Genomic DNA, 23,122 nt, shown 5'->3' on the forward strand with positions numbered 1-23,122 from the left:
GCCAAACTGTGGAAAGAGCCAAGATGCCCTTCAACAGACAAATGGATAAAGAAGTTGTGGGGTTTTTTTTTTCACTGAAATGTAGTTGACACACATTGCTGTATTAGGCTGCAGTGTACAAGAGTGATTCAACATATGTGGACTGCAAGTGTAGCTGCCATGTGTTACTGGACAATGCTATTATAATACTACTGACTATATTCCTTAGGCTGTACCTTTTATTCCCATGACTTATTCATTTCATAACTGGAAGACTGTACCTCCCACTCCCCTTTACCACTTTGCCCACTCCCCCAACCCCCTTCCTTTTGGCAACCATCAGTTTGTTCTCTGTATTCGAGAGTCTGTTTTTGCTTTTTGTTGGTTTGGTTTTCAGATTCCACATATAAGTGAAATCATACACTATTTGTCGTTCTTTCTCTGACTTAATTCACTTAGCGTAGTATATTCTAGGTCCACCTATGTTGTCACTAATGGCAAAATATCATTTGTTTTTATGAGTTCAAGCAGTTATGATAAAATTATGGGGCACAGAAGCCTGAGGAATGACTGGAAGGTGAGGAAGTGGGGTGGATGAACACAGACCTCTCCTTCAAGGAGCTTGACTATGAGGGGAGCAAATGACAATGGGTGATGTGCACCTAGGGTTGGAGTGAGGGTATTAAGATGATATTTTAGGATGTCTCTTTTTAATTTAAGAGAATCTAGTGGAAAGAAGACCACTAAGTGGTCTAGTGAAGGGACTTAGGGTCTACTGGAGAGACCCTCAATCCCTAGCCCTATTTAAGAAGAGGAAAGGGATGACTTTAAAACCATACTTCCCAAACTTTAATAATGTGCATACAACTCTGAGGCTCTTGTTAAATGAAGATTCTGATTCAGCCAGTATGGGTTGGAATCTAAGATTCTGCATTTCTAACAAGATCCAGGTGATGTCAGTGTTACTAGTCTAAAAATTACATATCAATGAGCAAGACCTTAACTATAGGAGGGCTCCTTTAATATGATAAAGATAAAAATTTACCCCAAACTAACTTATAAATTCAAAGCAATTCTACTCAAAAATCCCAACAGTATTTTTCATGAAATTTGATCCTGAAATTCACTCCGAAAGAATAAAAGGCCAAAAATAGCCAAACCAATTTGAAGAAAATAAATAACAATGAGTCACTCACCCTTGATACCATGCCAGATATCAAGACAAACTGCAAAGCTATAAAAGTTGAAGTGTGGTGTGGGAACAAACAAAAGAATCACACAGACCAATAAATAGAATAAAATGTGCTCCGACAAAAGGTCCTCCATGTGGAAAGTGAAAAAATTACATTCTAATTTTATGCAGTACAAAAAAGTCAATGTAAATAGATTAAAGAACAAATTAAAAACAAAAGGCAAAATTAAACTTAAAGAAAATATTGTAGAATATTTTCATGACTTTCGTGGGAGGTTTCTTACACAAGATAAAAAAAAGTAAAAACTCATAAAGAAAAGGGTTGATACATTAGGCTTCCAGAATATTTAAAGCTTCTCTGTGACAGAAAATGGCATAGTGTTAAAAGAGAAACCGAAGTATAGGAAAAGGTATTTGAAATACATATAATGGAAATGGGTTAACATATATATATATGTGTGTGTATATATATATATACACACACATACAAATATATATAAATATATATGTAGATATCAGAAAAATGTAAATTAGTTAAACCAAAACCGTATTACACCATCAGATGGGGGGGCGCTCTTAATAATAACAGATGGCGAGGTAATGGGGAAAAGTATAGTACCAGTATATGTGAAGATCCAATTTAACTTAATAAATTTAAATAAGTGCATCCTCTACTATCCAGCCATTCTACCTCTAGGATTATACCCTACAGAGATTCTTGCACATGAGCCCAAAGAGACATAAAAATCTTTCTTGCAGCAATGTTTGTATTAATAACAAAGTGGACATAAACTACTTATTACCCAGTAGGGCAATAGATAAACTATAATTTATTCATACAATAAAATTTAAATGAATCAATTAGATCTTTCTGTTTCATCTTGACTCTGAAAAACAATAAAATCGGGAAAAAACAATCAAAATTACACATAAATTAATTTTTCATATCAATTTTATGTAACAAAATGTGAGTGATATATACCAGCTTCTAAATAGTCATTTCCTCTGGAGAGAAAGGGGAAATGTATCTATCAAGTCCCCACCAGAAAGACAAAAGCTGTAACAGTTGTTTTAACAAAGAGAACTTAATATGGGAAATTAAACAGGTATTAGGAAATGGATTAAGAAGGCAAGAAGTAAACTATGAAGTAATACATAAATTGTTTGCTTGGTTTTTCTGTTTTTTTTTTTTTTTTTGATGAGAGAATTTATGTCTTTATTTTGTATTTTTTCAGACTATTGGAAAGATTTTGCAACAAGCAGAAATGATATTTAGAAGAAAAATAACAAATATATTATCACTCTTTTAAAAAATCCCCAAAACCTGAAAACCCTACCATAGTCAAAGCCTTCTAGTTTGGATTACTACAGGAAATGCAGTGGCTGATATGTTTATTTTTATATATGTAGATAAACATTACCCAGTCGTTACCTCAAAGGAAGACATCACATGTACTCTGGGTGAAAGAAAAACCACTCACTGATTTCCTGCTGTATCCTGGTGACTGTGATACTTTCAAATGAATGACATCACAGATTAACAGAGATAGCCTGATTTTTTCCAAAGCCAGATACACAGGCAACCAATCTTTTTCTTATTAGACTAGGCATTTAAGCTTTACTTTGTGTGTGTATGTAAAAGACAGTACATATTTTTTAATCTTACTTTATGTCTTTTATATTACTTTATTTTTTTAAAGTTTTATCCGTATTATCCGTTTAATGTATTATATAAACGTATTATCCATTTCAGAGGGAGAGGTCAGTGACTCATCAGTCTTATGTAACACCCAGTGCTCAGGTAATACAGAAATCGGAATGGCAGGAAACTCCCCTTGCTGTTTGTGGGTGAGGGAGTGAAGGAAGAGATGGGTTGTTAGAACTGGGAGATTTACAAATGAGATCCTGTAGGTCTGGAACCCAGATCTCTGAGGAGATTCACTGTTCCACTGGTGCTAGTATCTTGGGAACTCAGACTTAAGGGAAAGGGAGCTAACGGGTGCTGATGTCTTTGAGGCAGCAGGGCTTTCACTGTAACCTGTTAAAAGATAAATCTTTCTGGGGCACCTGGGTGGCTCAGTGGGTTAAGCCTCTGCCTTTGGTTCAGGTCATGATCTCGGGGTCCTAGGATCAAGCCCCTCATCGGGCTCTCTGCTCGGCAGTGAGCCTGCTTCCCCCTCTCTCTGCCTGCCTCTCTGCCTACTTGTGATCCCTCTCTCTCTTTCTGTGTCAAGTAAATAAAGTCTTAAAAAAAAAAAAAAGATAAATTATTTTAAGAACATCTGTTAAAATTGGGCGATAGGTATACAGATGCCTAAATTTTGTATATATTTAAGACATCATAATTTTTTTATTATTTTTATTTCTTTTCAGTGTACCAGAATTCATTGTTTATGTACCACACCAAGTGTTCCAGGCAATACGTGCCCTCCATAATACCCACCACCAGGCTCACCCAACTTCCCACCCCCGACCCCTTCAAAACCCTCAGATTGTTTTTCAGTCATAATTAATTTTTAATGAAATTAAAGCCTATGAACCCCAGACTGACAATTGGCCAAGCACCTGAGACAGAGGCGTAACTGAAGGGAAGGGGAGAGAAAGTAGAATGTGCTGGTTCCTTTCATAAGGTCTAGGTTAGATGGCAGGATGGACACAGGAAGGAATCAATGAACTAGAAAGGATAATAAAAAAGAGGAACTGAGGGAATGAAAGGCTATCCTGGCATACCAAACATATTTTGGATGAGTATGGAAGTAAGAAATCAGGAAGGACATGAAGGTATGGTTGGGGTGTCAATATTGACATGTAAGACCTCAGAGACTGGACAGTTCCAATGCTACCAATTTTCCAGCTTTGGAAGTGGCTTGAATCTAACACATCATTAATTGGAATATGTTATGCACCATTATTTTATGAGACACTAAGAAAGAAAAAAATGAAGATAATTAAGCTATAACATGATATATTCTTATCACAACTTTTTAATCAAAAAACCCTTTTAGATTTTAGATGCAGGTTTCTTTCCTATATCACTCCTTAACATTTATAAGGAAAATGTATACATATATAATGAATTGTTTAAAGCATTCCCCAAATGTTTTCACACTAAAGCCAACTCTGTTCAACTCACTTTTTGACTCAAAGTCCTTGATGTTCATTTTTTTCTACACATTGCTGTCCTTTGTAACATTAAGAGCAGCACCTGTCTCTCCATCATTCTTTCAAGCGCTTTACCACCCAAACTATCAATTTTAGCGCTAGCAGTTTATTTATTTCACCAGAAAGCTTCCAGACAACAGCCAGGATCCATATTCCTTCCTCAAACTGTCTTTAAATGGTTTGTGGCTGGAGGTGTTGAAGGGCTGCAGATGTCCAGTCATTGGCTTAAAGATGACTTTAAGCCAATCTTCTATCAATTCAATCATCATCCATCTATTTTTTTAATATTTGAGAAATATCTCATTCTTAGATAATTTTTATGGACTAAATTAAATATGGTAACAACTTTGGGCTTCTGAAATCCAGCATATTATTTCAGTGATATGATGCTTTTTGGTACCTATGATTAAGTTCTTCATCTCTTTGATACCTTTAACATAAAAATTTCTAAACATGCCAAAATTAGTGAGCTTATCAGCATTTCCCACTCAATTTAATTTATACCTTTTCCCTCAATTGACACACAAAACACATGTTGCTGAAAATTAATCTGCTTCCATTCCAAGTTAACAAGAAGTTTCTGAAAAATTGATGTTTAGTGATTCAATGCCTTAATCACAGTCCTCTTCGACACACAGCTTCTTGTTGCTTTTCGAGGTCTTTTATGTATTCTGAGAATTTTAACAATCTTTCCATCTTGAATTGCATATCAAGGCATGGGGTCAACAATATATATGTGTGTGTGTGTGTGTATGCAATAAAAATAGCACAGTTTCATCTACTTGTGGGAGATTTCCCTCCTTAGGTCCCACAATACTCTAGGCTGTTGCTTTTCTAATGACTATGGGATTGTTATCATGCCTCCAACTGTAATTATCTGCTTCGATAATATGAACTGTACATGCTGCTGCTCTGTTTCCCTATCTCTTTGGTTTCATGATTTACCACTTTAATGCCAAATATCAGCATAATATTTATTAGGGTATTTAAAATAACAACGAAACCAACACTGCATATAACTTAACTGCAGTAATAATAATATGTAAATAGCTCCGGCCTGGGTTTTCCATGCAGTGACAGGGAGTGACAATGGCATCACAAATCTTGCCTGGCTCATGACAATGGTAAAAGACCATCCAATTGAGAACCAGTGTGGTATGGTAATAGGAGTTGAGAAGAAAAGGAATTTTGGAGTCAGAGTGTTAGTAAGTCTCCACAAGGATATTGAAGTAGTCTTGGATAATGGTGAATCCTGAAATGGAGAGGCCACTTACCCATTTATGCACCCATCTCCTCATTTCCACTTGTCCTTTCCTGTGAACACAGTGTAATTCAAATACAAATGGCATTTGTTGCATGATTCCTATGTGTCAGGCATTGTTTCTCACAGTTCATGTTTAGTCTTTACAATAACCCTACGAGGTTAGCACCCGTCATCATCCTCATTTTTCTGAGAAAACTGTAGAACAGAGGTTAACTAATTTGCCCACAGTAATAAGTGGTAGAATCTGGATTGAAATCCAGGCCATCTGGCTCCAAATCCATAATTTGACCATCATGCTTCTCTATTTATACCTTCCCATTTTCCCCAGCATAATCAGGAGATCTCCTAGAAGTGACTTATCCCCCTCCCTCCAGACAATTTATTATTGGAACCCATCTCCTGTCCCTTCCTCTGCCATGCCTACATGTGGTCTCACAAATGCAAGAATTACAAGAACAATAAAAGCTAATATGATGTCATCTGTGAAGAGAGAGAGTTTGACTTCTTCATTGCCAATTTGGATACCTTTGCTTTCTCTTTGTTGTCTGATTATTGTTGCTAGGACTTCTAATACTATGTTGAAGAAGAGTGGTGAGAGTGGGCATCCTTGTCATGTTCTTGATCTCAACAGGAAGGCCGCAAGCTTTTTCCCATTGAGGATGATATTTGCTGTGGGTCTTTCATAGATAGATTTTATGAAGTTCAGGAATGTTCCCTCTATCCCTATACTTTGAAGTGTTTTAATCAGGAACGGATGCTGGATTTTTTCAAATGCTTTTTATGCATCAATTGAAAGGACCATGTGGTTCTTCTCTCTTTTCCTATTAATTTGTTCTATCACATTGATTGATTTGCAAATGTTGAACCATCCTTGTAGCCCAGGAATGAATACCACCTAGTCATGGTGGATAATCTTTTAAATGTGCTAAGAACTCCTCAAACTCAACACACACAAAACAGACAATCATATAAAAAAAAAAAATGGGCAGAAGATATAAACAGACACTTCTCCAATCAAGACATACAAATGGCTATCAGACACATGAAAAAATGTTCATCATCACTAGCCATCAGGGAAATTCAAATTAAAACCACATTGAGATACCACCTTATACCAGTTAGAATGGCCAAAATTAGCAAGACAGGAAACAACATGTGTTGGAGGGGATGTGAAGAAAGGGGACCCCTCTTACACTGTTGGTGGGAATGCAAGTTGGTGCAGCCACTTTGGAGAACAGCATGGAGATTCCTCAAGAAATTTTTTTTTTATTATTTTTTTTTCAGCCTAACAGTATTCATTGTTTTTGCACCACACCAAGTGCTCCATGCAATCTGTGCCCTCTCTAATACCCACCACCTTGTTCCCCCAACCTCCTACCCTTTGCCCCTTCAAAACCCTTAGATTGTTTTTCAGAGTCCATAGTCTCTCATGGTTCACCTCCCTTCCAATTTCCCTCAACTCCCTTCTCCTCTCCATCTCCCCTTGTCCTCCATGCTATTTGCTATGCTCCACAAATAAGTGAAACTATATAATAAGAAATTAAAAATAGAGCTTCCCTATGACCCTGCAATCATACTACTGGGTATTTACCCCAAAGATACAGATGTAGTGAAAAGAAGGGCCATCTGTACCCCAATGTTTATAGCAGCAATAGTCACGGTCACCAAACTGTGGAAAGAACCAAGACACCCTTCAACAGATGAATGGATAAGGAAGATGTGGTCCATATACGCTATGGAGTATTATGCCTCCATCAGAAAGGATGAATACCCAACTTTTGTAGCAACATGCATGGGACTCGAAGAGATTATGCTGAGCAAAATAAGTCAAGCAGAGAGAGTCAATTTTCATATGGTTTCACTTATTTGTGGAGCATAACAAATAGCATGGAGGACAAGGGGAGATGGAGAGAAGAAGGGAGTTGGGGAAATTGGAAGGGTAAATTGGAATGAGAGACTATGAAAAAACAATCTGAGAGTTTTGAAGGGGCGGGGGGTGGGAGGTTGGGGGAACCAGGTGGTGGGTATTGGAGAGGGCACGGATTGCATGGAGCACTGGGTGTGGTGCAAAAACAATGAATACTGTTACGCTGAAAATAAATTTTAAAAAATTTTTAAAAAGCTAATATGATAATACAACTTATAAAACTTACAATTTATAAAACCTTACAATTTATAAAACACATACATCACATAAATTAGCCCTCACAACAGTCCTGTCAAAAGCTACAATTCCCCAGTCTTATGAATAAATATGTAAGTGTTGTATTAAGGTCAAGAATAAGCAGCTATAATAAAGAAACAATAAATAGTGTGGATGAAACAGTCATTTGTTCCTTGCATACTTTATAGTATGGAGCTTAGAAGTGTAAGCTGGCAGGGCCACTATATTTTGTAAAGACATTTTTGGCTCCGGGTTCCTCTATCCTGTTAGTTTGCCATCCCCTAAGGGCATTGTCTTCATCTGTACCATAAAAACAGTTATCCCCATCTGGAGGGAGACAAAACATAAGAGACTCTTAATCTCACAAAACAAACTGAGGGTTGCTGAGGGGAGGGGTGTAGGGAGAAGATGGTTGGGTTAGGGACATTGGGGAAGGTATGTGCTATGATGAGTGCTGTGAAGTGTGTAAACCTGGTGATTCACAGACCTGTTTCCCTGGGACTAATAATACATTATATGTTAATTAAAAAAATAAAAAACTAAGAAAAGAAAGATAAATACCCTATGATATCACTCATATGTGGAATTTAGGAAACAAAACAAATGAGCAAGGGAAGAGAGAGAGAGAGAGAGGCAAAACAAAAACAACAACAAAAAAACAAGTCATCCCTAGGTCTAGGACTCAGCTCCACAAAACAAGGGGAAGGAGGAGAAAAAATCCACTGTAGGCCATTGCTTCACACATCGCCTCTTCTCACATTCCACTGGAGAGAAACTTAGCCAGGAGACCATGCCTAGCTATGAAGAAGGCTGAGAAACGTAATCTCTCACCAGGTAACCGGGTGCCCCTGAGAAAGGAAGGGACAAATTTTGGAAGACAGCAGATGCTCAGAAAGATTACATGAACTTCCTAAGGGCACTCAGCTAGAGTCGGAACTCAAACCCAGCTTTCCAACTCCAGACCTAGGGTTGATTTTCCTACACCAGAGCATCTTTATGATGAAAATGTCAGAGACTCCTTAAATAGCATTTCTACAGCAACTCAAACAACTAAATTTGGAGAGACTAAAGCCAATCCTGTTTAGATTAAGAAAAGATGAGCAGCCTGGGAAACATGTCCGCTCTAGATGGGCAACAACCACCGCTGGTGATGTTTTTCTCAGATGGGCCCCAGGAAAGATGACAAGTGACATAGTCACCACCAAATCATACAAGGGTTAATTACACTATCATTGACTTATCCAGATCCTTTTCTTTTTTACGCCATTTGGAATGCCAGGTTTTCCATCATTTCTGTTTTCTCTGCACGTTTGTAGCTCTTGTAAAAATTTGCTAGTAGATGGGACTGAAAAGGAACAGCTTAACTGAACAGCTGTTCATCAGCAACATGCGGCACCTGAGAACAATATTGTGACATTTTTAGAGAGCGAGATACGGAGGTGAAGTGAGAAGACTCTAGAGCCTTCAGGCTAGCATTAAATGAAAAAAGAATTGAGGTACACGAAGACCGTGTAAATATTTAACGGTGGTTAACTTATGGAGGCCAGTAAGGACTAGGTAGAACACACTGAGATAATGTCCAGTGAGAACTCTACAGAGGGAAAAGCAAGATGAATGTATCATCATTAATGTGACCCTTCATCTTTACTCTTAACTGGGTCCTGATCCTCCTGGATCACCGCAGCTGCTCTGCCCCAACTTTCCTCACGTGCTCTCTCTCTCTAATTCTCTCTCTCAGTCTTTCTCTCTCCTTGGACTTCAATTCCCTGGGTTCCAGAACAGACTGCAAATGATCCCTGCCATCACAGCAAGACACTCCAACGAAAATAATGTCACCAGTCCTGACACTGCATTTCATCCAATAGCATGGCAGTTTTGCATATGGCATTTTACAAGGTACACAATTTACATGGTTTTCAGTGCAGCATGGCCATGTGTCTTGCACACACGTAACCCTCTCCCTTCCAGGGGTCACCTCCACTTCAGGGTCTCTTCAAGGTCAGGAATAAGAACTTAATGACTAATGGCACTCCATCCAATCTACAGATGGAAAAACAAAGGCCCACAGTGGCAGAAAAGCTGGACTTAATTCTTAGAGTGGACAGCCTAGCTCAGTGCTTCTTGAATTTTGAGGTGCACATGAATTAGCTGAGATTCCCGATGCTACACTTCTAAAGCTCCTAGGGTTTGCTGCCCAGTTCTTGTTCTTCATGTATCACCTTCATTGTACCTACTTCTCGGTCTGTTGAATGGATTCCTAGCACTGGTATTTCAATTCTGTGATCAAATGTGCTTTATAAGTATGAGATGACATGGGAAATCATTCTAGAGTTCGGAACATAGTCATTACATTCTGGTGTTAAGAATCCAAAGCTTTCCATTCATCCTGACTTTCCTCAACGATTAAGTTTTACAAAGATGTTTACTTCTAGGCTAACATGCATTCTCATAACATGAAGCTAATTTCTTTCGCCTTTGTTTTCCTTAGAAAACTCTTACTCGTATCAGTGAAAGTTTACTTTTAAATATGGGTAGGGGGTGGAATAAAAGAAAATTCTCCTTTGGGATCAATATTCCATTTTACGGTTTTTGAGTTTTTAAGCCACATTTAATCATGCTGATATTTTGCCATAAGAACATTATTTCCTCCAATTATTCCAGACCACTTACAGCACACAAGTTCCCTACCTTCCATTCAGTATGTTGTTGTCACTTTGATCCCCTAAAGTGTAAGGACATTTAGGACATTTTTCAATGCCCATTGTGAAGCAACTGGGAGATCCCAGCAGTTCTCAAAGAGCACCTTCTGATCAGAGAGCCTACAAGGTGACTGATTTCATAAAATAAATGGGCTGCTTATGACTGAATTTTAAGTCTGGCTTTTCAAAGCACCAACAGGTAATTCACAAATGGCCTCACTGAAAAGGGACATATTCGTTAAAGTAAATTGCCCTGAAAATGAGACATAATACCTTCCCCACTAACTACTCTATCTCAAGGGGGGATTAAAACAACAGTAAGAGAAAGATATTTTTCATCACCAATTAAGATAATTATTCCTGACATTATATCATATATTAATTTTCTTTACCCAATGAGAAATAACTTTCTCACTACCAGAAATATACCATGCAATGTCCCTTGGTTTCTTTAAAATCAAAAGCTTTTTTCCAAGCAATTTCATCAATAGATTGTGTTTGTTCTACTCAATCTCAGCTCTATTTCCATTTTTTTAAAATTTCTTAAGTCATATCACCTATAACTGGAATATATTTTACTAACTTTCTTGCAGTGACATGGATATTTCTTTTTTTTAATTTATTTTTATTTATTTCGTTGACAGAGAGAAATCACAAGTAGGCAGAGAGGCAGGCAGAGAGAAAGGGAAGCAGGCTCCCTGCTGAGCAGAGAGCCTGATGTGGGGCTTGATCCCAGGACCCTGGGATCATGACCTGAGCTGAAGGCAGAGAATTAACCCACCGAGCCACCCAGGTACCCCTGGACATTTCTTTAACCTTTAGCATAATGATGGATGATTAAATGTGGGCTATATCTGAGCAACTGCATAAGCAAAAAGATATTGTTTAGACACTGGGTAAATAAAGATTGTTAACAAAAACCAACTCCATGAAATAATAGTCAATCCTCTATTTTAGTCACCAATTCATTCACTGAACATTTTTTAAATGTCTATCATATATTGAACACTGTGAAAGTCACTTGGGATCAAAAGATAAATGAGACATGATTTCTACTGTCAAGATGCTCAAGGCCTGTTAGGGAGTAAAACTATTAAGGACAATTGTTCTTCAGTGTGATAAGTGCTTCTGCAGAAGAATGCAGTGTTTCTTTGGGAGCTTAATGGACCATCATCTAACTAGCAAGGTCAAAGAAGTATTATATACAAGACAGCTGAGCTTGATTAGTAGGATTTAGCCATTCCTAGAGGGGGAGAAGAGGAAATGGGCATACCTGACCTGGGCAATAGCACTTGCAAAGGTCAAGAATTTACAGAGGCAATATACATGAACTTTAAGTGCATCTGAATGGTTAGGAACAGAAAGTAAGAAGGAAAAGTGAAAAGAGATGTCCCTGGAGAATCAATGGAAAGGAAAGCCTGGAGAAAGACTCAGTCCCAGTCTTGCCAACTCCAGACACTGGTGCTCTCACCATACTAAGCTGTTCAGAGCAAGTATGAAAAGTCTTACATATCATACATTCTGTAGGAGGCTAGAGGCAGAAGTTACTGTCGGTTGGCTCAATCATGGAAGACTTCATGGAGTGAGAAGAATTTGTACTTCATCTTGTTCACGTTGAACAGTTGGGCAGTGTCATGGTACGTGTCTTCCTGTACCATTTCTTTCCCTTTTCCCACTGGGTCATTTCCTATAGCATATAATGGGCTCAAGTGCTTACCATCTTTAGAAAATCATCCTTGACCCCAGATCCCATATCTCCTCCCACTCTACCTTATTTCTCTGCTGTTCTTCCTGTGTAATTTTTAAAAATTTTTATTTATTTATTTATTTATTTGACAGAGAGAGATCACAAATAGTCAGAGAGGCAGACAGAGAGAGAGAGAGAGAGAGAAGCAGGCTCCCCACTGAGCAGAGAGCCCATTGCAGGACTCAATCCCAGGAGCCTGAGATCATGACCTGAGCTGAAGGCAGAGGCCTAACCCACTGAGCTACCCAGGCACCCTTCCTGTGTAATTTTTTGAAAGGTCTTTTACACCAGACAGTCCCCAGTCCACACTTTAGTTCTATCTTCAACCATTCTAGTCTGGAGTCTCACCATCAACTTTAGGAAACATCTCTTGTCAAGGTCACCAATGCCTCCATGGTTATCCCACTGGTCAATAGCACTGGAAATAGTTCCCACTCCTTCCTTCTTGAATAACTCTTCTCTCTTGGTCCCTTTGACCTCATCCTCTTTGATTTTCCTTCTAGTTCCCATTCCAATCTGTCAAACATCTTCCCTACCCATTCTCTAAATGTTAAGAAACGTAACGCTCATTTCTCCATTCTCCACCTCTCTCCCTGGTTAATGTCAACAATCCTTCTGGAGTTAAATGTAAGTGTTAGGCTATTGACTCTGAAATTTGTAACTCTAGTCCACACTTCTCTGAAATCAGAGGCAAATGTCTAAATTCTTACTTGACATCTTCCCCTGGATATCCCATAGGCAACTCAGGTTAATATCTCCAAAGCAGAATTCATCATCTCTCCATTTTCCCTCTACCCCAGCCTTATCTATTTCATTAGCTGCTCACCCAGAAAAATCATGGAGAGTAAGAAAGAACAAAGGAATATTGAAAGTAGCCTGTTTATAGAGGACCAATGATGGAAAAGATAAGATTCAGAATTGGAGATGGTATATTAGATAGACTATCAATAGCTGCTATAACAGAGAAGCCCTAAAATTCTAGTGACTTAACATAAGAGACGTTTATTTCATACTCGTGGACCTGTCCAAGTGTTTGTCAACTGTCTTCACAGGTTAATTCAGAATATGGTCACCTTCTGTCCTGTGGCTCCATCATCCCCTTGGGCCTTGGAGTTCTTTGAATCTCAGCAGAGGTCCTGAGAAGAAAGGGCAGAGAATGCATGATCATTTCTTAAAACCCAAGATCAGAAGAGAAGCATATAACTTCTGCTCACATTCTATTTGGGGAAAACTAGTCATACAATCCTACCTTGATTCAAGGGGCCTGAGAAATGTAGTCTCTAGCTGAACAATTGCCCACTGTGGAAGGGGGAGCACAGATGTGTGGTGGACAGCTAGTTCTCTCTGCTAAAGCTAACTAAACCAAGGATCCCAGGATTGGGGCTTATCTGAAGAAAATTAAAGATCAGAGGAGAAATTACAAATATAAAGAAATATATTTTTTCATGTGAAGAAAGAAGACAAAATTATGAGAGGATAGGAAAAAGAAATAAGATGTTAAAGTACTACAATATTTTTATGAGAGGATTTCTTATACCTTCCCATCTCAGTTACCTGCAGCTCCTGCTCTCTGGACTCCTACAAGCTATATTTTTAGGACATGAAAAAGGACAATCTCTCCATGAGACCACTGTGGGAAAAAAGCTGAAAACTGGATTTCTACGAGCTCCTGCCAGTGTCTTTAAATGAATGCACACACAAATATGTTCTGACAGTTGCAAGAAAAGGATAAATAATGAAGTAGATCCAGAAAAAGATATTGTCAGCTAATTGTTCTTTGCCACATTCTATGTTCCTTTAGGTGTCTGTTACAAATGAAGTTTTTAGTAAATGTAGTTTTCAAGGTAGCCTGACATCTTACCTAGGGATTTGGCAGCTTTTGTAATGAGCTGCCAGAAAATGGGATGGCAAGTAATGAAGAATTGAGTGCTCTAAACTCCTTTCCTCCTCTTCAACTTCATGTTCTTACTATGCAGAAGTGGGTCAAGAACAAGAAGAGAACTTTATTCAAGTGTTGTGACAGATCAGCTGACAAAGTATATCCCTGGGGTTGAAGGAGACAGAAAATCATGAAGTCATGACAGGGCATGGATCATAGAGGGAACATCAGGGTCACAGACAATGACCAGGTTGGCAACCACAAGTCCTTCTGCTTCTGAGAAGTTTGGCCTTCCAACAGAATCAATGATCTAGGACACTGGCCACATCAGAATAGAGAATATAGACTGGAGGGAAACAGGTGGTATCATGTCAGGTAGGTATCATTAGAGTCCTAAACTAAAAAGTATAAGGGTCTAATCTTCCCCAAGACAAAGACGCAGGGGATAATTCAGCTCTAACGTGATGCTCTGTGACTTGTTAGAAATGGGAAAAAAAAAAAAAGCTGCTGGAATTTTTCCATAAGTCGAGGTGGTTGTGGGACATGTTCTCACCCACTTAGTTGCCAAAAAGACTCCCAACTAGGTTGCCATGGAAACAGCCGAGAAATCAAAGGCATGACTTAAATTATTAAAACCTACTAATCCAAGAAGGAAAAACTCTGATAGTTTGAATAGGTTTCCACTGAGACTAGCAATAATACCTATCTCAGGATAAATGAAGAATTAAAATCTTTTTCCATGTCATTTAGGACCTGTGACACCAAGTTCATGTCACTGTATTTGTGATTAGTTTAGACCCAGAACCTTTTATTGCACAGCAAATTTTGTAGCTTCATGCTTTTAGTTTATCAATGTAGATATGAATGATTTATAATGTGTATTAGGCTCACACATTACAAATGTGTTAATGATCTCCTCTCCCAACAAATTATCTATGTTCTATTCCATTGCAGTGTCATGATATGGTATAAGAATAAGATCTTGGTAGGAAAATCTGCCATTTGATAATATTCAGCACTACTGGTAGCTTGTTAATTAAATATGGTCATGAATGTAGAAAGGAAACTTTTACACAGAAGGCCACCCTATTCAAAGGCTATTCCCAGGAATCTAGAGAGCATTTACATTGGGCCCAAGTAGTCCTTTAACTAAAGTGAGTTAAACGATGGTGTCTACAGCCAAACACCCTTGCTTAGGCCAAGTAGAAAATTTGGTATATTAGATAGATGGTGTGATCTGGTATCTTCCCAAGGCCCACCTACTTAAAATTATCTGCCTCACTGGTCTAATAATCTCTGCCCTTCCCGACTACTCAGCCAAAAGTCATCACCTTAGAATCATTCTTTTGTTTTCGACAGCAAATGTACAGCCAGTATCTCCACAGGAAGAGGGAAATGGAAGTCCAAACCCAAAGAAGCCACTTTGGTTTGTTTGGTTTTTTTAGAAGATTTATTTATTTATTTATTTGACAGACAGAGATCACAAGTAGGCAGAGAGGCAGGCAGAGAGAGAGGAGGAAGCAGGCTTCCTGCTGAGCAGAGAGCCCATGCAGGCCTAGATCCCAAGGTCCTGGGATCATGACCTGAGCTGAAGGCAGAGGTTTTAACCCACTGGGCCACCCAGGTGCCCTGCCACTTTGGTTTTTGACAGAGAAGACACAGAACCACCAAACAGATAGTTCAGACCAAAGCAAATCCCAATAAGACTCATCAAGTAATAATGGGTGAACAAAAGGTTCTCCTTTCAGAAGTAAGGAAGGCAGAAGTGGTGGCATGAAATTTATGGAATTCTTACCTCCTAGGTCTCCTCTCTTAGAAAAACAATAGGATCTTACATGAAGTGGAAATTAACTAAATTTATTAAAACAAAGGGAATCCATTTCTCTAGTATCCAGTTCCTCCTCCTGACAGTCCCCTCCACCTTTTCCTATCTTTTCCCCAAGATCCTCAACCTACTCTCATTTCTACCCACCAACTTCAACATATACTAACTGCAGAAAAGAAAAAGATCAGAAATAGTAGAAACTACCAATATCCATTCATCTTTTTCTCCTCACATAGAGAACCCCAATTTTGTTTGGGGAGGCAATATGACCGGCAAGAGATACTCACCTTCCTGGACCTTATTCCACTGAAGAACACCAGGAAACTTAGTTCTGGACAATGAGATAAGAGCAGAGTACAGAAGCTCTTGTCCTCCTAATAAAAAGGATTTGCTGGCATAACCTTCTATTCTTTTCTTTCCCCCTTTCTGCTAGAATGGAGGCACAAAGATGTATTTGGGCAAAAGGTCAATAGAACTTTGCTATCATCAAGGTAGGAAAACCATGGCTTATGGGTAGTAGTGGGAGGCTAGAAGGTGTCTTGGTTTTTAAAGTTTCCCTTGAGGACCCAGTTTAGACTGTGGATTAATTGTTCTAATCGTCAGATTAATTGTTATATAAAAACAGTAAAACCCTTTTGATTAAGACATCATATCTGTTTCATGCCACTAAAAAGTAATCTTGTCCAGTATGCTGTGGCTTTTACTTGACAGTGTGAAAATTTCCATGAGGAGACACATAATCAAATAGGAGGGAATGATGGGAGATACACCCAAAAATATGTGTCTATACCAATTTGGGAGCTGTGGCTAATGGTTTGGTAGGATGGTCAGGATTTGGAAGAAACAAGATTAGAAAATTGGTAGCAAGGAGGTCTAGGAAAGAGGTATATAGACAAACATTTTCGAATGGCTCTCAAAGGAGGATCTTAATGTTCATGTGGTTTGGATGGCCAATCCATTGAAAACAGTGACCCTCTTTCCCCAGCTAACCCTGCCACTGCCCAGCAGGCTCATGGGAAAAGTAGCCATGGCGACAGGGATGAAGGTTATGCATGGGTTCAACAACATAGACTTTCACTCTTCAAGGCCAACATGGCTACAGCTACTGCTGAGTGCCCAATCTGCCAAGAGCCAGCAACTCTGCGAATGAACTCGGAAGCACATCTTCCCACAGTCAAGTCTTGAAATGATTACAGCCCCAGCCAACAGCTTCACTCTAACTTCATGAGAAACCCCAAGACACAACCATCCTGCTAAACTGCTTCCTGGTTTCTAACTCAGAGAAACTCTGATATGATATATGTTTATTACTTTAAACTGCTAATCGGGATAGTTTGTTACATCACAGTAGATAAAACACACTTAGCATGAAAATCACTGTGATCAGGGAGTCCCAGATAACCTAGATGAGACAGTGGTAAAAAACTCCAAGAGATGTACTCACTGCTTTTTCTTTTTTCTTTTAGTTTTCTATCTTGGTATTTTTATTACATTATGTGACAAGTAGAAGCATGCTTATGATTATGGTTATGTACCTGATTTCCAAAAATTGTACTTTCTTTATTAGCATTTCCCCAGAAGATTATATCTGGATGTTGACAGTTTGGAGAAAGTTCCCCTCTAAGTGCCATCCCTTACACCTGTTACCTATCACCCAAAGCACCATAACTGATGATAGGAATGTACAGAAATAAAAAGAGAGAGTGAGGGATCAGACACATAGGGATAGCTGTGTGAAAATGCAAATTTATGGTTATTACAGTTAAAATTGAGAATTCGTAAAATTGTGACAAAATTAGGCTGAAAAGGAACATCTCGGCTTCTAATTGTTTCTCACTCTGATTGATTTGCCCTTCCTGTGGAACAGAGTGCAGTCACCTCTGAGTGACCAGCCGACTCTAACCTGAAACCAAACCTGACTTCCTTGGTTCTTTTAATCAGGAATAATCTTTATTTATGTATCAGCCCCCAGTTAGCTGACACTCAAATAGGAACCACTGTCAACAGATTTATTTTTCAACAGATTTATTTCCAGGTATAAATCTATGTCTTTTTAATTGCATTTTTGTTGTTATTGTTCAGACAAAGATTAATTCCGTGACCTTGCAATATAATTTTCCTCTTTGATTTTCTAACAAAGAAAATAGGTCCTTGGAGAAATCATCACAATGGACAAGCTTCTTTTATCAGAAAGCTATTTATTCTCCTTTCTTTCCTATCTAGTAAGATACAGATCTTGTACCACATTAGCTCCAGAACTGGAGTCTTTATCTCAAGTCTTTAAGATTTAATCTATTTCATTTTCCATCTTAGATCTGCAATTATTCACTACAAATCACTTGCTAATAACCTTTTGTCACTTTTTTCACTTCTAGATGTCAAGAGATCACTCTGATCTTTACCTCAATACTACAGGAATTTACTTTAATTTTAAAATGATGCACATTCTTCACTCTGGCAATTGTCACATCTCTTCAAAGAATGTGTTAAACTACCCATTGGCATGATTTTCAGATCTAGGGGTGCCAGTTGCTAGTGAGCTAAAATCAATTTGCCAGGTAATGAGGCAGACACCGCTGCCCATTTTCCTAATTAGTATTTTCCATATTTAATAGAAATTCTGACCTCACCTTTCTGTCTTTCTCTAAGCAAATGATTAAAGATAAAACATTGACCCTGGGTCTCTAAGACCCAAACTCCCCAAACTTCACTCAATGTCATCTGACCTTGGTCTATTCAGTATTGATTGGTAGAGACCCTACAGCTACACTACCAGCTGAGGCAGCCATAGCATTAATAGTTAAGATGGGGGGCACCTGGGTGGCTCAGTGGGTTAAGGCCTCCTCCTTTGGCTTCATGATCCCTGGGTCCTGGGATCAAGTCCCGCGTCGGGCTCTCTGCTTAGCGAGGAGCCTGCTTCCTTTCTCTCTGCCTGCCTCTTTGCCTACTTGTGATCTGTCTCTATTGTCAAATAAATAAATAAAATCTTTAAAAAAAAATAGCTAAGATAGGAAACCAAGCAAACAACATTGCTTCAAAGACTGGAACAATGTCTGAGGTAGGAATCACAGGAGAGGGAAAATACTCAAGAAATGTAATTTCTCTTAGAGAGGGCATGGATTGCATGGAGCACTGGGTGTGGTGAAAAAATAATGAATACTGTTTTTCTGAAAATAAATAAATTTAATAATAAAAAAAAGAAATGTAATTTCTTATCATTTCATTTAGCTTATTCATATAAGTGCATGATATATTTATTTCCTGAGGTTGTAGTAACAAATCACCCCAAGCTTGGTGACTTCAAACAACAGAAATTTATGCTTTCACAGTTATGGAGGCCATAGGTCTGATATCAAGGTGTCTTGGAAGTTTGTGCCGGAGCGTCCTTCCCTGCCTTATCCCCCTTTTGATGGCTCCAGGCATTCTTTGGCTTGTGGCCATATCCACTTTGGCTTGTGGCCATAGCCACTCCAATACCTGTCTCTGTGGTCCCATTGGGTCCTTCTCTTCTCTGTGTCTTCTCCTCTTTTGTCTCAAATAGCCCTCTTTCTCTTGTCATTGGATTTAGAATCCATCTGAGTAATCCAGGATGCTCTCCTATTCTCAAGATACTTACCTTATTCACATCTGCAAATGCTCTTTTCCCAGTTAAGGTAACATTCATAGGTTCCAGAAACGTGACATGGATATCATTTTTCAGCTGCCCACACAAGAGTACATGGACAAAGGTGGGGACATACACTCCAGAGAATCTATTTTTGGTGCTGGATAAAGAGTGGGATATTGGATCCGTAAAATACAAACACAGCAGTTGAGCATTTGTTGATACCTGCTTTGTGCTTGTCGTGTGATTCTGGAAAATGCAGAACTTGAAACACTTGGTTCAGGAGCACTTGGTGGCTCAGTCAGTTAAGTGTCTAACTCTTGATTTCAGCTAAGGTCATGATCTCAGGGTCATGCACTCAAGCTCTGGACGGGGCTCTGTGCTCAGCAAGGAGTCTACTGCTTGAGATTTTCTCCCTCTCCCCCACTCCCCTGTTTTCTCCCTCCCTCTCCAAAACAAATATATAAATCTTTTTTAAAAATAAAAATAAAAACTTGATTCAGTCTCAAAATGCTAGAATAGAATAAAATACACTTGATGCCAGAGCACCCTCCTAATGTACAGAATAAAAAGAGCACATGGGCACATGAGTCAAAAAGAACTGGGACCCTGGATGCTTCAGTCAGTTAAGTGTATGTTTTTAGCTCAGGTCATGATCCCAGGGTCCTGGGATGCAACCCCGTATCCAAATCCCTGCTCAGTGGGGAGTCTGCTTCTCTCACTACCTGCTGCTCCCCTTACTTATGTGTGCATGCTCTCTCTCTCCCTCTCTCTCTGAAAAAATAAATAAATAAAACCTTAAAAAAAAAAAAAGAACTGAGTTTAAATCTTGGCTATAGTGAACTCCAGTCATGTAACTGAACAAGTTCATTTATGTTTTAATAGCAAATAAAGATAATAAACCTTTTGGTTATAACAGTAGCTTAGAGAGATGCATGGAGAGGTAAACTAATCTCTGAAGTAGGACCTCACCATGGTCTGTAGGAGAAAAGAGATTTAACAAAGATTTAATACTTATTCATTAGCACTCTTAGGTCTATTATACTTTTGACCTTATTACATCTTCACAATAATGTTAAGACATAGGTGTGTTACCCACAATATATAGGTGAGAACAAGAGGCTCAGAGAAGCTAAATAACTAGCCCGAAGTCTCACCGCTATTGATTAATACAACTGGAGTCCAAATGAAGATCTTTCTGACCACAAAATCCATTGAAATGAGAAAAACAAATGATAAGGATGTGTTGACTAACCTTATCATGGTAATCATTTTTGCAGTATCTAGTCATTACATTGTCCACCTTAAACTTACACAATATTTAATGTCATTATATCTCTACAGAACTGGGGAGGGAGAGAGATTGTAAAAATCCTATTCTGTGCAATCAATGGGAATTGCATGCCCACGTTATGGGCAGAACACAATTCTCACTTTCAGGGAGGAGAGTAAGGAAGGACAAAAGGGCATTTAAAGCAGTGCAAGGACTTGAAAATCTGAATCAGTATCTAAGACTGGTTGGTGTCTAAAATAAAGAATTAAATGTGAGTGCTGAGAGGAAAATGAAAAATAAATAAATCTTATAGATTTAAGCTCACTGTCTAAAATATTCATTCTATTATTTATTGAAATGTCACCTGTGACATGTTGACCATGTTCAATGTATAGTGAAAGGTCTAGAGACATGTGAGAGAATAGGTAAGGTACAGATCTTGCCCTCAAGCAACTGGAAATATACTAAGTCAGTCATCTGAAGGCCTGGCCATGGGGCAAGAGGAATTCATGCTAGCATCAAAGCAGGAACCTCCTAGTTATTTCCTATCTCAAAGCTGAATATCTAGGAATAGAGGTTTTCTAAATATAGCCACAGATTATATATTTTGTTCCCATTCCATAAGATCTTCCTATCTCAAACAGAACCTGCTGCCCAGTCTTTCTGCTAATTCTACCTTCCCCTCAACCACCTACCACCATTCTGGAGAGAAGAACTAGAACACTGGTCCTGAATTCTAACCAGTGAACTAGGCAATCTCACATACTTGCCAAGTTCTTGCCAGCCCCCTTGGGAGTTGTAACCAGCTACTGGTTTTTCTCACATGAGAGCCAGACCCAGTCAGTCAAAACGGGGGTGTCTTTGCCCTTTTGTGATTCAAGCCAATTATTTAGATAGTGACACCAGCCTGGATTTAACTGAGGTTTTTTTCCCATTTTTTTCAGACTTGATTGTAAGGGACAGGATACCTGCCACTCCTGTCCTGATGCTTTTTCTATTCCCATTCATCTGGCCCTCTCACAGCCTGCTGCCTAGGGCACTGAGTGGAAGTGTGTAGCCAATGACTGAGATACATGGGGAGCTATATAACAGAGTGAATGAACAAGGAGCTACCTAATGAATGAATGAAATGATCAGGGTAGTGTATAACAAGTGAGTGAAAGGAATAGGGGGAAAATTTGGAGGTCTCAGTGAAGGTAGAAAGCTAACACAGGTAGGAACAGGTGCATGGGCTACGGCAGAATAACAAGATTGCTGAATTTAGAGGGTTCGATTTCCTTACATGTCTGTCTTCACATTAGTGAGTCAACTTCCATCACGTATTTGAAGATTTTTTTTTCTGTCAAATTATTGTCTCAGGTCACGTAAGATAAAGGTGGGGTCAGCTCTCAAAAGAGCAAAGTACTCCTGTGATTTTAAAAAAAGCCATTTCCCAAGGAGAGATGGATATATTAAACTGTTCTGTACATGTTCTGCTTGACCATATTGATTCCTTAGATGGGTGTTTTTCCTAACAATAGTAGAGAAAGTGGCCCCAAGATTCCCAGAATCGATCACAGCAAATCTCAATAGTGTGTTATTCCAGGAAATGCTCTGATCTAACAAAGGATTCTTCCAAATGCAATCTCGATTGCCTAAAATTTACACACACTCAATGCCCTGGTACCTTCTGTGATTGTGTCGGTGGTAATTTTCTTGACTTTATAAGCTTTATTATTAACAGAGCCAAATCCAAAGAGGAAGCAAAACAGGTACAGGGTACATCTCTCCTCTCATACTTCACAGACTATCCGTATGAATCACCCAGACAATGACACATAATTACAAAACAGTATTTATAGCCAATGCCAAATTAGCCAATCCAGTTTATGGATTAGGCTCTCTGGCCCCACTACTTTACCTAATTCCTTTTCATTTCAGTGTTTCTCATCATCCCCAAACATTAGATTAGCAAGAACCAAAAATAAAACTCAAGCTAGTCTGTGAAGAACCTCAGGTCTCAAAGAAGATGGTTGGTAAAGATGAAGCAATCAACATTTCTGGATTAGCATAAATTTCTACCATCCATGATTTCTGGTCATCCATGTTTACTACCACCGTCATGCCTCCCAGATTCTCCACAAAGTGACTGCTTATACACAAGGCTCTTCTCGGTTTCTAGGGAGAGGCCACGGTGAAACAACATGGCTCGATATGCAAAAAGACAGTTGGGCTAATTCCACAGGAAAGCCAGAGGAACAAGACTGGGCCCCCTGCCCTGCAATCCCAAAGCCCACAGATTGTATGAAAACCACACCCAAAATGTATCCCCATCCCAATCTGCTGAAATGCCCT

The sequence above is a fragment of the Mustela lutreola genome, chromosome 13 (genome assembly GCF_030435805.1).
Source record: "Mustela lutreola isolate mMusLut2 chromosome 13, mMusLut2.pri, whole genome shotgun sequence".
NCBI classification, from domain to species: Eukaryota; Metazoa; Chordata; class Mammalia; order Carnivora; family Mustelidae; genus Mustela; species Mustela lutreola.